The 12,238-nt window shown below is 39.2% G+C and overlaps 1 pseudogene across 1 annotated transcript; it reads left to right on the top strand.

The window, feature by feature from the left end:
* The first annotated feature begins 311 nt into the window (after positions 1-311).
* LOC309644257 (receptor-binding cancer antigen expressed on SiSo cells pseudogene) lies at positions 312-2,251 on the top strand (annotated as a pseudogene). Its single transcript has one exon. The product of its transcript is annotated as a receptor-binding cancer antigen expressed on SiSo cells pseudogene (transcript).
* Positions 2,252-12,238: the final 9,987 nt, after the last annotated feature.

Here is a 12,238-nt window from a genome sequence, read left to right as displayed (position 1 = left end):
CTACCGAGAGCCGCCTTCGAGGGCGAAGGAGGAGAGGCAGGAGGGAGGTGGGACTGGGGGAGGGGAGGGTTTCCCGACGAGGGGGCGGCTATGGCAGCTGCGTGGCAGCAGCGGCGGCTGAGACGGAGCGCGCGCCCAGCTTTGAATGAGCGGGGCCGGGACTGACCCGGCGGAGCACAGGCTCGAGGAAGCGACCAGCAGTGCGCGTGCGTGCGTCTTGTGTGCGCGCGCAGCCCGCAGCGGCTGGGAGCCTCCGCCGGGCGGGTGGGGAGGGGAAGGGGGCGGGGAAGGGGGCGGGGAAGGGGGAGGGGCAGGGGCAGGTTTTGATTCCCACCATGGTTATCACACAGTTTCAAGTTATTTAAAGTTTGTACCTGCCTAGCAACAGTATTCTCATTCCTAAAGAGATTAATACGCAGACCTGGCAGAGGACGGAAATTAAGTGGAGACCAAAGAACTTTGCCAACTACAGTTGATTATTCATCAGTTCCTAAGCAGACAGATGTTGAAGAGTGGACTTCCTGGGATGAAGATGCACCCGCAAGTGTAAAGATTGAAGGAGGGAATGGGAATGTGGCAACACAGCAAAATGCTTTAGAACAACTGGAACCTGACTATTTTAAGGACATGACACCAACTATAAAGAAAACCCAGAAAATCATTATTAAGAAGAGAGAACCATTAAATTTTGGCATCCCAGATGGTAGCACGGGTGTCTCTAGTAGACTAGCAGTTACACAAGATATGCCTTTTATTCATCAGTCTCCTGAATTAGGTGACTTGGATACCTGGCAGGAAAATACCAATGCATGGGAAGAAGAAGAAGATGCGGCCTGGCAAGCCAAAGAAGTTCTGAGGCAGCAGAAGAGAGAGAAAAGAGAGCAGCAGAACAACAAAGGAAGAAAATGGAAAAGGAAGCACAGGGGCTAATGAAGAAAGAACAAAACAAAATTGGTGTGAAACTTTCATGACAAAATGTTCTTCATATGTCATAGTGCCAGTGCAAGAAACGTGAGCTCCACAACCCAAGTAACATTTGTATGGAGCTAAGAGTAGTTTCAGAATACAAATACACTGCTTGATTTTAATGCATTCATCAGGCCATGCAGGACACCAGGATTCTCTCAAAGTCCCTTGAACTCTTGGTGATTGAGACTCAAAGAACAAAAAAAGACTTGTGAGATAATATTTTCTTCAACATGTTCCAACTATAAGACGATTGTTTGCTGTAGAGAAATTATTACAAATGGAACAGATCAGTACCTCTTCAAGCTAGTGTTTCTAGCTAATTAGATGGGTGTAAATTTTATGGTGGGAAAGAACTCTGCTGTCTGTAATGCTTTCCTTCAATGTGCATAATGATAAAATAAATAATTTTAAATATTAAAAAAAAAATAATGGAGTTGAGAAGGTCTGTGGCTTAGGAGCCCGCCATAGTTCACTGCTGCCCAAACTGCTCTACCTGGCATTTAAAATATTTCATCCAACGGTCTCACTTACCTATCCAACCTTGCTGGATTTTAGCAGTCTACTTCCAGATTCTTCCCTTGACAGGTGCAAAAACTGATAACCAGAGATTTTAAGAGATGGCTCATTCTTACGCAGCTGGTTAGTATTAGAGTTGACAAAAGCAGTGAAGTCTCCTATGAAAATATATTTGCAATATATTGTTAGTAAAAAAAAAATCTTTTATTAAACAGTGTATTTCTACATGTGAGTGTGTGTGTGAGTTTTCATTCTGGGTAATGACTGTGGTTGATTTCTATTTTCTTCTTCCTCTCTTTTAAAAAATGTTATTGAAGTATAGTTGATTTACGATGTTGTGTTAATTTCTGCTATATAGCACTGGATCAGTTATACATATATGTATTCTATTTCATATTCTTTCCCATTATGGTTTATCACAGGATATTGAATATCGTTCCCTGTGCTGTACAGTAGGACCTTGTCATTTATCCATCCTATATATAATAGTTTGCATCTGCTCATCCCAGACTCCCACTACCTCCCACCCCCACCCCCCTTGGCAACCACAAGTCTGTCCTCTATGTCTGTGAGTCTGCTTCTGTTTCATAGATATGTTCATTTGTGTCATATTTCAGATTCCACATGTAAGTGATATCATATATATAGTATTTGCTTTTCTCTTTCTGACTTACTTCATTTAATATGATAATCTCTAAGTCCATCCATGTTGCTGCAAATGGCAGTATTTCAATCTCTTTAATGGCTGGGTAATATTCCATTGTGTGTGTGTATATATATATATATATATATACACACACACACCCCACATTTTCTTTATCCATTCATCTGTCGATGGACACTTATGTTGTTTCCATGTCTTGGCTATTGTAAATAGTGCTTCTATGAACATAGGGGTGCATATATCTTTTCGAATTGTAGTTTTGTCTGGGTATATGCCCAGGAGTGGGACTGCTGGATCATATGGCAACTCTATTTTTAGTTTTTTTAAGAACCTCCATACTGTTTTCCATAGTGGCTGAACCAATTTACATTCCCACCAATAGTGTAAAGAGGGTTCCCTTTCTCCACACCCTCTCCAGCATTTATTATTTGTAGACTTTTTAATGATGGCCATTCTGGCCGGTGTGAAGTGGTACCTCATTGCAGTTTGGATTTGGATTTCTCTAATAATTAGCTATGATGAGCATCTTTTCATGTGCCTATTGACTATCTGTATGTCTTCTTTGGAGAAATGTCTATTTAGGTCTTCTGCCCATTTTTCGATTGGGTTGTTTGTTTTTTTGTTACTGAGTTGTATGAGCTGTTTGTATGTTTTGGAAATTAAGCCCTTGTCAGTCACATCATTTGCAAATATTTTCTCCCAGTTCGTTTGTTGTCTTTTTGTTTTGTTGATGGTTTCCTTTGCTGTGCAAAAGCTTATAAGCTTGGGGCTTCCCTGGTGGTGCAGTGGTTGAGAGTCTGCCTGCCAATGCAGGGGACACGGGTTCGAGCCCTGGTCTGGGAAGATCCCACATGCCGCGGAGCAAATGGGCCCGTGAGCCACAGTTGCTGAGCCTGCGTGTCTGGAGCCTGTGCTCCGTAGCAAGAGAGGCCAGCGCACCGTGATGAAGAGTGGCCCCCGCTTGCCACAGCTAGAGAAAGCCCTCGCACAGAAACGAGGACCCAACACAGCCAGAAATAAATAAATAAATTTAAAAAGTATTTATAAAACAAACAAAAAAGCTTATACGCTTGACTAGGTCCCATTTGTTTATTTTTGCTTTTATTTCTATTGTCTTGGGAGACTGACCTAAGAAAACATTAGTACGATTTATGTCAGAGAATGTTTTGCCTATGTTCTCTTCTAGAAGTTTTATGTTGTCTTATGTTTAAGTCTTTAAGCCATTTTGAGTATATTTTTGTGCATGGTGTGAGGGTGTGTTCTAACTTCATTGATTTGCATGCGGCTGTCCAGCTTTCCCAACACCACTTGCTAAAGAGACTGTCTTTTCCCCATTGTATATTTTTGCCTCCTTTGTCAAAGACAAAGACAATTATGTCCATGGGTGTGTGGGTCTATTTTCTTCTTTCGATTGTCTATTTTTTCCTTGATATACTTGTAAGACTGTTGGTTGATTTGGAATAAAAAGGGAAATTTAGTGGCTTATATGACTGGGAAGTCTAGGGACACTATTTCCGCAACAACCAGAACATGTGAATCAAAGCAGGATGTTGTCCTTCATTAGATTTCTTGACCATGTTTCGCTCTGAGTTTGGCCTCCTTCCCACCCACTGAAGATGATCTTCTTCCATGTGGCCAGGAGACGTGGCCAATGGCAACACTACTCTTTGTTATTTCCACTCCATAACTCCAGGAGAAAGAGTTTCTCCAGATGATTCTGACTGGCCCTGTTACCAAGTCCAAGCTTGTACTGCTTGCCACATGACAGGCAAATAAATCGAGAGCTGAGTTGTTGGGGCAAAGAATAGCGACGTTATTTGGAAAGCCAGCAGACCGAGAAGATGGTGGAGTAGTATCCCAGAAAACCATCTTGCCGGGATTTGGAGGCTAGTTTCTTTTACAGAACAAAGAGAGAGAGGTGAAGAGTAAAAAAAGGCAATAAGTTGCTGCAAATATTTCCTGGTTCCAGCCAGACTCCAGAAGGGATGTGTTAATTTCTTCTTTCCTGCCGCCATTCACAGGTGGGCCTGGTCAGGATGTTTTCTGTGATCTAAACAAAGGTATTTTAGCTTAACACTCACACATGGGAGGCAGGGTTCCCAGAGATGGGCCATTATTTATACTTTAAGCTATAGGCAACATCCCTTTAGTTATTAACTTGTAGCGAAAGTGATAGAATACAAAGGTTGAAGTAAAAGAAACAGATCCAATATGGAGTCAGACTTGTTCTTCCCTGTTATAGCCCCTCCTGGTCACATGACCCAGGTAGATTTGTAACTATGTTCAGGAGAGGGGGAGTCTCTCATGGATCCAACCAAGTCATGTGCCTCTCCTGTCACAGGGCACAATTCCATGGTAGAGATCCCTGACAATACTTTATGGAGTGGGAAGAATTAGTCCTCAGAAGAAAGGCAACCAAACCACATGTTTACCATAATATGCATTACTCTTTCAGTTAAAAAAAAAAAAAGAATATAGTTATTTTAGGAAAAAAGAAAGTCTTGTAACTTTTCTAGTCTCTTCCTGTCATCCTATAGAGCTTCTCCATTTACCACCCTCACTACTTTCTACTCCCAGCATACTTGGTCCTATCTCTGTGATGTTGCTGGGCTTTCCCTCTCTGACTGAAATGAGCATGGGACCTACGTAGAAACCTGTGTTCTAGCCCAACATGTGCCATTAACCACTCTTTGTGAGTCTTGAATGTAACACCATCTCCTGGAGCCTCAGTTTTCTTAACCCTGTGAATACATGAGTGGGGAGGGATCCAAATGACTAATAAACAAGCACAAGTATGAGGAGACTCCACATAGGGGTCTCCCATTTTCCCAGTGGGAAGTATGGCAGGCACACAAAACAAGTTCAATTATAATAAGTAAACTTTTCAGAATGCAAATGAATATCAAATTGTATTTATTTTTAATTTCTTTATACAGACTTATGAAGATAGCATATTTCATAAAGCATTAATTAGTCACACAGTGTTTTCTACCCTCATGTTCTGTAAGTAATTTTATTTAAAACACATAAAATATTTAACCTGAGTATCATCCTCAATAGAGCCACTTTTGAATCACCTAACAGTTTTCCAGAGTATGCCATCTTTATTTAAGTTTTTTGAAACTTAGTCCCTTTTGAATCTGTGTAGGATGTTTTCACTGGCATTCATTATCCCTTGTCACAAATACTCATTCAAAAGACAGTACCCTTGATCTTCATTTCTTTTGCGTGTCTGTGATACCTACAACATGTCATTATGTTGATTTTTCAAATGATCTTTAAGAGGCTTGTTTACAATGGCATCCAGCACTCGCAATTATGAGCTCATACCCCAGGAATAATCCCTACATCTTTATTCGATTTATTGTTTCCTTATTGTCTCCAACCTAATCCATCGTGTGACTTCTATACACATCAAACTAACATTAATAGTGGATATTTCAGGTGAACATATTTCATTTACTTCATTATTCCAAGTAGAGTTAATAGATGTGCGCAGTTTGTTAAGAATGTGGATAATGTGACCCCCTCTTTACTGAGGGATAATTTGGAGAGAAACCCTCACCATAATATTTGTGATGGCAAGGGGAGGCAAGAAGAACAGTTGATGAAAGTCGGCTTTTAAAACTGTACACACCGTAGAGGAGAGGCAGGGATGAAGCTGTATGAGGACTCAGTCATGTAGGGAATTAACCTGGGGTGACCTGCCTGTGGCACTAGGACAAAGGCAGGTATGGGCTGTGTTGAGCCAGCAGAAGCCGAGGAGGGACCACTGGCACCTGGAAAGATAGTTCTTGTTGTGAGTTAAAGGAAAAGGAAGAGAGGGTAAGTTTTAGAAAGATCTCTCTGCCTGGAGTGAGAGCAGGAAGATAAACAGGTCATTTCTTGCACCTCCATTTACTTCAGTATTAACATGTCACAAGTCCTTTCTCCAGGGCACTTGCTAGTCACGAATGTCACATTTCAAATCTGAAACAGCCTGAAAACTGTTGATAACTCTCACTGGGAAAAACTGAGAGGTAGATGAAGAGTGAATACAAGGAATAGGATGAATCGTCTGCCTCATTTTCTGAGAGGCTGTATGAAATTTCTCACTGGGTGTGAGGGGGAAGACACGATCATCCTCAAAGACCTACCCCATCTGAAAGTTAAGAATGTTACGACTCAGGTTGGATTTAACAGAAGATGGGAGAATAATAAGCTGTACTTGTCTTGGTTTATTTGCACTAGCAAGGAAAGCGCTTCTGTGTCACTTCTGTCAGATAACATGTCAGTTGTACAAGTAAGCTCATGTTTTTGAAAACTATTTCAGAGACTTAAATGAATAAAATACATGATAATATTTGTTAATGAAGCATTTTCATGAACATGATTTCATCTGATCATGCACACCTGTGAAGTAGGCCTGTTACTGAACGCAAGTTTGTGTGCCTGACGCAGAGTGAGGCCAAAAAACAGAAACATTTGAGTTTGGAGCAGAGAAAGGTTTATTGCAGGGTCATGCAGGGAGATGGGTGGCTCATGCCCCCAAACCCCCGAACTCCTCGAAGGGTTTCAGCAAGGCACTTTTAAAGGCAAGGTGGGGCTTCCCTGGTGGCGCAATGGTTGAGAATCTGCCTGCCAATGCAGGGAACACGGGTTCGAGCCCTGGTCTGGGAAGATCCCACATGCCGCGGAGCAGCTGGGCCTGTGAGCCACAATTACTGAGCCTGCGCGTCTGGAGCCTGTGCTCCGCAACGAGAGAGGCCGCGATAGTGAGAGGCCCGCGCGCCGCGATGAAGGGTGGCCCCCGCTTGCCGCAACTAGAGAAAGCCCTCGCACAGAAACGAAGACCCAACACATCCATAAAAATAAAATAAATAACTATTTTTAAAAAATAAATAAATAAAGGCGAGGTGAGGGAGGCGGGTGGTTAGTTGTTGCAAACTTCTTGGTGTTGGATCCTTTGTTCTCGTAGCTGTCCACGTAGGTCAGGTCACTATGTTCCTGTAAACCTCCAAAAAGACAAATGTTATTCTCTGTTTTACTTTTTATCTCTATATGAATGGACTCTTAAAGGTCAGAGCCCTAAGAATAGGCTATCCTGTATATTTCAGGCTATAGGCAACATTCTTTTACAAAAGGTGCAAAGCCAGCATGACTAAGCACAGGCAACAGAGCACAAAGGTTAAAGTAAAACAGATCTAATATGGAGTCAGATTTGTTCTTCCCTATTATAGGCAGGCATTATCAAAATTCCTAATTTGCAGATGAACACAAAACAGAAGTATGGAGTGGTTAATTGCTCAAATCTACTTCAGTGAGGTGAGCTCAAAGACTATTGGACTTGCCTAGTAATGTCCCCTCTCATGCTGAGAGTTCTGAAACCATTTTACAGCATGGCACCCAGCACAAGGCTACAATGACGTTTACCCTCATCTTCTTCTTTGAGAAAAGTCAGGCAGTCCAGGTGCTAGGAGGAATCCCTCTTCTGCAGGAGGGAAAAATGCTCTGATGTAAGACTCACAAAGACAAGAGAGTTATTTTGTTTCAGGGTGTCTGTTTTGCTGCCATTGGTTTAGAGTTGGTTTAGTAAGACATGGATGTAGCAACTTTCAAACAGTACAAAAGTTTACAGTGAAACATGTTTTGGTCTTATGTGCTCCTGACCCTTAATATTCCAGTCCTGATCCTAAGAGGTAACTCTCAAACCGCTGTCTTGTGAACGCTTCCAGAGAAATTCTCAGTATATCTAAGCACATTATTGTTTATCCCCTGTCAGTAATTTTTTTTAACACAAATATTAGTGTTGAATGCTGTACCTTCTAATGTATCTTGGAGGCTATTCCTGATCATTATACAAAAATCAAGCTTATTCTTTGTAGAAGCTACTTTGGATTCCATTAAGTAGATATGACATGATTTCTTTATCAATATTTAGGTTCCACAAACAATGCTGAACCAATTATATTTTATAAGTTTGTGTATATACAAATATATCCTTGCAGAAAAAAAATAGCTACAAATGTAAATTCTGCATCAAAATGTCTGTGCATTTAAAATTTGGAAGACATTGCCAAATTGTCATTCAAAGTAAACTAAGTTGCATTCCTATCAGTTATGAATGAGAGTAACTGTTTCCCTCATCAATGTTGTATGTTACCAAACTTTTGATCATGACCAATTTACTGGTGAAAACTTAGTTTTAATTTGTATTTCATATATGGAGTCAGTATTTCTAAAGATTTGTTTCACAAATATGTGAATGTATTTTAAACTAGTTAACTGTACACTTAAAATGGTTAATATGGTAAAAAACATAAATTCATATATTCATGAATTATATATTTATGAATTCATACATATATTTTAATTTTTATTGAAATATAGTTGATATATAATGTTGTGTTAGTTCCGGTGTACAGCTAAGTGATTCAGTTATACATACATATATGTACATAGATTATTTTCCATTATAGGTTATTACAAGTTATTGAGTTTAGTTCCTTGTGCTATAGGAAGGAAGAGTAGGTCATTGTTTATTTTATATGTAGTAGTGTGTATCTGTTAAACTCCTAATTTGTCCTTCCTCCCCCCCTTTCCCTTTGGTAACCAAAATGTTGTTTTCTATGTCTATGAGTCTAGTTCTGTTTTGTAAATAAATTCATTTATATAATTATTTTAGATTCCACATATAAGTGATATCATATGATATTTGCCTTTCTCTGTCTGGCTTACTTCACTTAGTATGATAATCTCTAGGTCCATCCATGTTGCTGCAAATGGCAGTATTTCATTCTTTTTTATGGCTGAGTAATATTCCATTGTTTGTGTGTATGTGTGTGTGTATATATATGTATATATATATTTCTCACATCTTCTGTATCCATTCATCTGTCAATGAACACAGGTTGCTTCCCTGCCTTGACTATTGCAAATAGTGCTGCTATGAACACTGGGATGCATGTACCTTTTTGAATTATGGTTTTCTCCAAATATATGCCCAGGAGTGGGATTGCTGGATCATATGGTAGCTCTATTCTTAGTTTTTTAAGGAACCTCCATACTGTTCTCCATAGTGGCTGCACCAATTTACATTCCCACCAACAATGTAGGAGGGTTCCTTTTTCTCCACACCCTCTCCAGCATATATTATTTGCAGACTTTTTTGATGATGGCCGTTCTGGCCACTGTGAAGTGGTAACTTATTGTAGTTTTGATGTGCATTTCTCTAATAATTAGCCATGTTGAGCATCTTTTCATGTGCCTTTTGGCCATCTGCATGTCTTCTTTGGAGAAATGTCTATTTAGATCTTCTGCCCATTTTTGCTTTTCTGATATTGAGCTGCATTAGCTCTTTGTAATTTTGGAGATTAATCTCTTGTCGGTCGCATCGTTTGCAAATATTTTCTCCCATTCTGTAGGTTGTCTTTTCATTTTGTTTATAGTTTCCTTTGCTGTGCAAAACTTTGAAGTTTAATTAGGTTTCATTTGTTTATTTTTGTTTTTATTTCCATTACTCTAGGAGACAGATCCAAAAAGATATTTCTGCAATTTATGTCAAAGTGTGTTCTGCATATGTTTTCCTCTAGGAGTTTTATAGTATCCAGTCTTACATTTAGATCTTTAATCCATTTTGAGTTTTTTTTTTTTGTATATAGTGTTAGAGGATGTTCTAATTTCATTCTTTTACATGTAGCTGTCCAGTTTTCTAAACACCACTTATTGAAGAGTCTGTCTTTTCTCCATTGTATAGTCTTGCCTCCTTTGTCATAAATTAATTGACCATAGGTGTGTGGGTTTATTTCTGGTCTTTCTATCCTGTTCCTTTGATCTATATGTCTGTTTTTGTGCCAGTACCGTACAAATCAATATAGTTTCATAGCCCTATATGCATTGTTTGTTCTTGTCTCTGTCCATTTTTTTCTACTGGCTTGACGCTCTTTTCCTTATTGGGGTTTTTTTTTTTTTTTTTGGAAGTAAATCATCCATTTATTGTCAAATTGCACTATGGTATGTAATCTTTTTTTTAAAAAATTATGGAATTAGAGAACTAAGATTTCCTTTCAAACAATAATATAACAGGAGACAAATACTTCAAACAGGAAATGAATATGGAATGATTTAATACATTCAACTATGTAAAATGTATTTATCTGAAATAAGAATTAATATCTAGCTTTTAGTTGTATTTCCTGTATTTGTTGGTTAACTTGTCTAAGGTAACAAGATAGTGTTTTTTTTTTTTTAACATCTTTATTGGAGTATAATTGCTTTACAATGGTGTGTTAGTTTCTGCTTTATAACAAAGTGAATCAGTTATACATATACATATGTTCCCATATCTCGTCCCTCTTGCATCTCCCTCCCTCCCACCCTCCCTATCCCACCCCTCTAGGTGGTCACAAAGCACCGAGCTGATCTCCCTGTGCTATGCGGTTACTTCCCACTAGCTATCTATTTTACGTTTGTAGTGTATATATGTCCATGCCACTCTCTCACTTTATCACATCTTACCCTTCCCCCTCCCCATATCCTCAAGTCCATTCTCTAGTAGGTCTGTGTCTTTATTCCCGTCTTGCCACTAGGTTCTTCATGACCTTTTTTTTTTCCCTTAGATTCCATATATATGTGTTAGCATACTGTATTTGTTTTTCTCTTTCTGACTTACTTCACTCTGTATGACAGACTCTAGGTCCATCCACCTCACTACAAATAACTCCATTTCATTTGTTTTTATGGCTGAGTAATATTCCATTGTATATATGTGCCACATCTTCTTTATCCATTCATCCGATGATGGACATTTAGGTAGCTTCCATGTCCTGGCTATTGTAAATAGAGATGCAATGAACATTTTGGTACATGACTCTTTTTGAATTATGGTTTTCTCAGGGTATATGCCCAGTAGTGGGATTGCTGGGTCGTATGGTAGTTCTATTTTTAGTTTTTTAAGGAACCTCCATACTGTTCTCCATAGTGGCTGTATCAATTTACATTCCCACCAACAGTGCAAGAGTGTCCCCTTTTCTCCACACCCTCTCCAGCATTTGTTGTTTCTAGATTTTTTGATGATGGCCATTCTGACCGGTGTGAGATGATATCTCATTGTAGTTCTGATTTGCATTTCTCTAATGATTAATGATGTTGAGCATTCTTTCATGTGTCTGTTGGCCATCTGTATATCTTCTTTGGAGAAATGTCTATTTAGGTCTTCTGCCCATTTTTGGATTGGGTTGTTTGTTTTTTTGATATTGAGCTGCATGAGCTGCTTGTAAATTTTGGAGATTAATCTTTTGTCAGTTGCTTCATTTGCAAATATTTTCTCCCATTGTGAGGGTTGTCTTTTTGTCTTGTTTATAGTTTCCTTTGCTGTGCAAAAGCTTTGAAGTTTCATTAGGTCCCATTTGTTTATTTTTGTTTTTATTTCCATTTCTCTAGGAGCTGGGTCAAAAAGGATCTTGCTGTGATTTATGTCATAGAGTGTTCTGCCTATGTTTTCCTCTGAGAGTTTGATAGTGTCTGCCCTTACATTTAGGTCTTTAATCCATTTTGAGTTTATTTTTGTGTATGGTGTTAGGGAGTGTTCTAATTTCATACTTTTACATGTACCTGTCCAGTTTTCCCAGCACCACTTATTGAAGAGGCTGTCTTTTCTCCACTGTATATGCTTGCCTCCTTTATCAAAGATAAGGTGACCATATGTGCGTGGGTTTATCTCTGGGCTTTCTATCCTGTTCCATTGATCTATATTTCTGTTTTTGTGCCAGTACCAAACTGTCTTGATTACTGTAGCTTTGTAGTATAATCTGAAGTCAGGGAGCCTGATTCCTCCAGCTCCTTTTTTCGTTCTCAAGATTGCTTTGGCTATTCAGGGTCTTTTGTGTTTCCATACAAATTGTGAAATTTTTTGTTCTAGTTCTGTGAAAAATGCCAGTGGTAGTTTGATAGGGATTGCATTGAATCTGTAGATTGCTTTGGGTAGTATAGTCATTTTCACAATGTTGATTCTTCCAATCCAAGAACATGGTATATCTCTCCATCTATTTCCTTACTGGTTTTTAAGAGCTCTTTTTATTTTAAGGAATATAGTCCTTTGCCATCTGCTGC

The sequence above is a fragment of the Balaenoptera physalus genome (genome assembly GCF_965194825.1).
Source record: "Balaenoptera physalus genome assembly, chromosome: 15".
NCBI classification, from domain to species: Eukaryota; Metazoa; Chordata; class Mammalia; order Artiodactyla; family Balaenopteridae; genus Balaenoptera; species Balaenoptera physalus.
The sequence above is the reverse complement of the archived record's forward strand: the minus strand, read 5'-3'. Positions and strand labels throughout refer to the sequence as shown.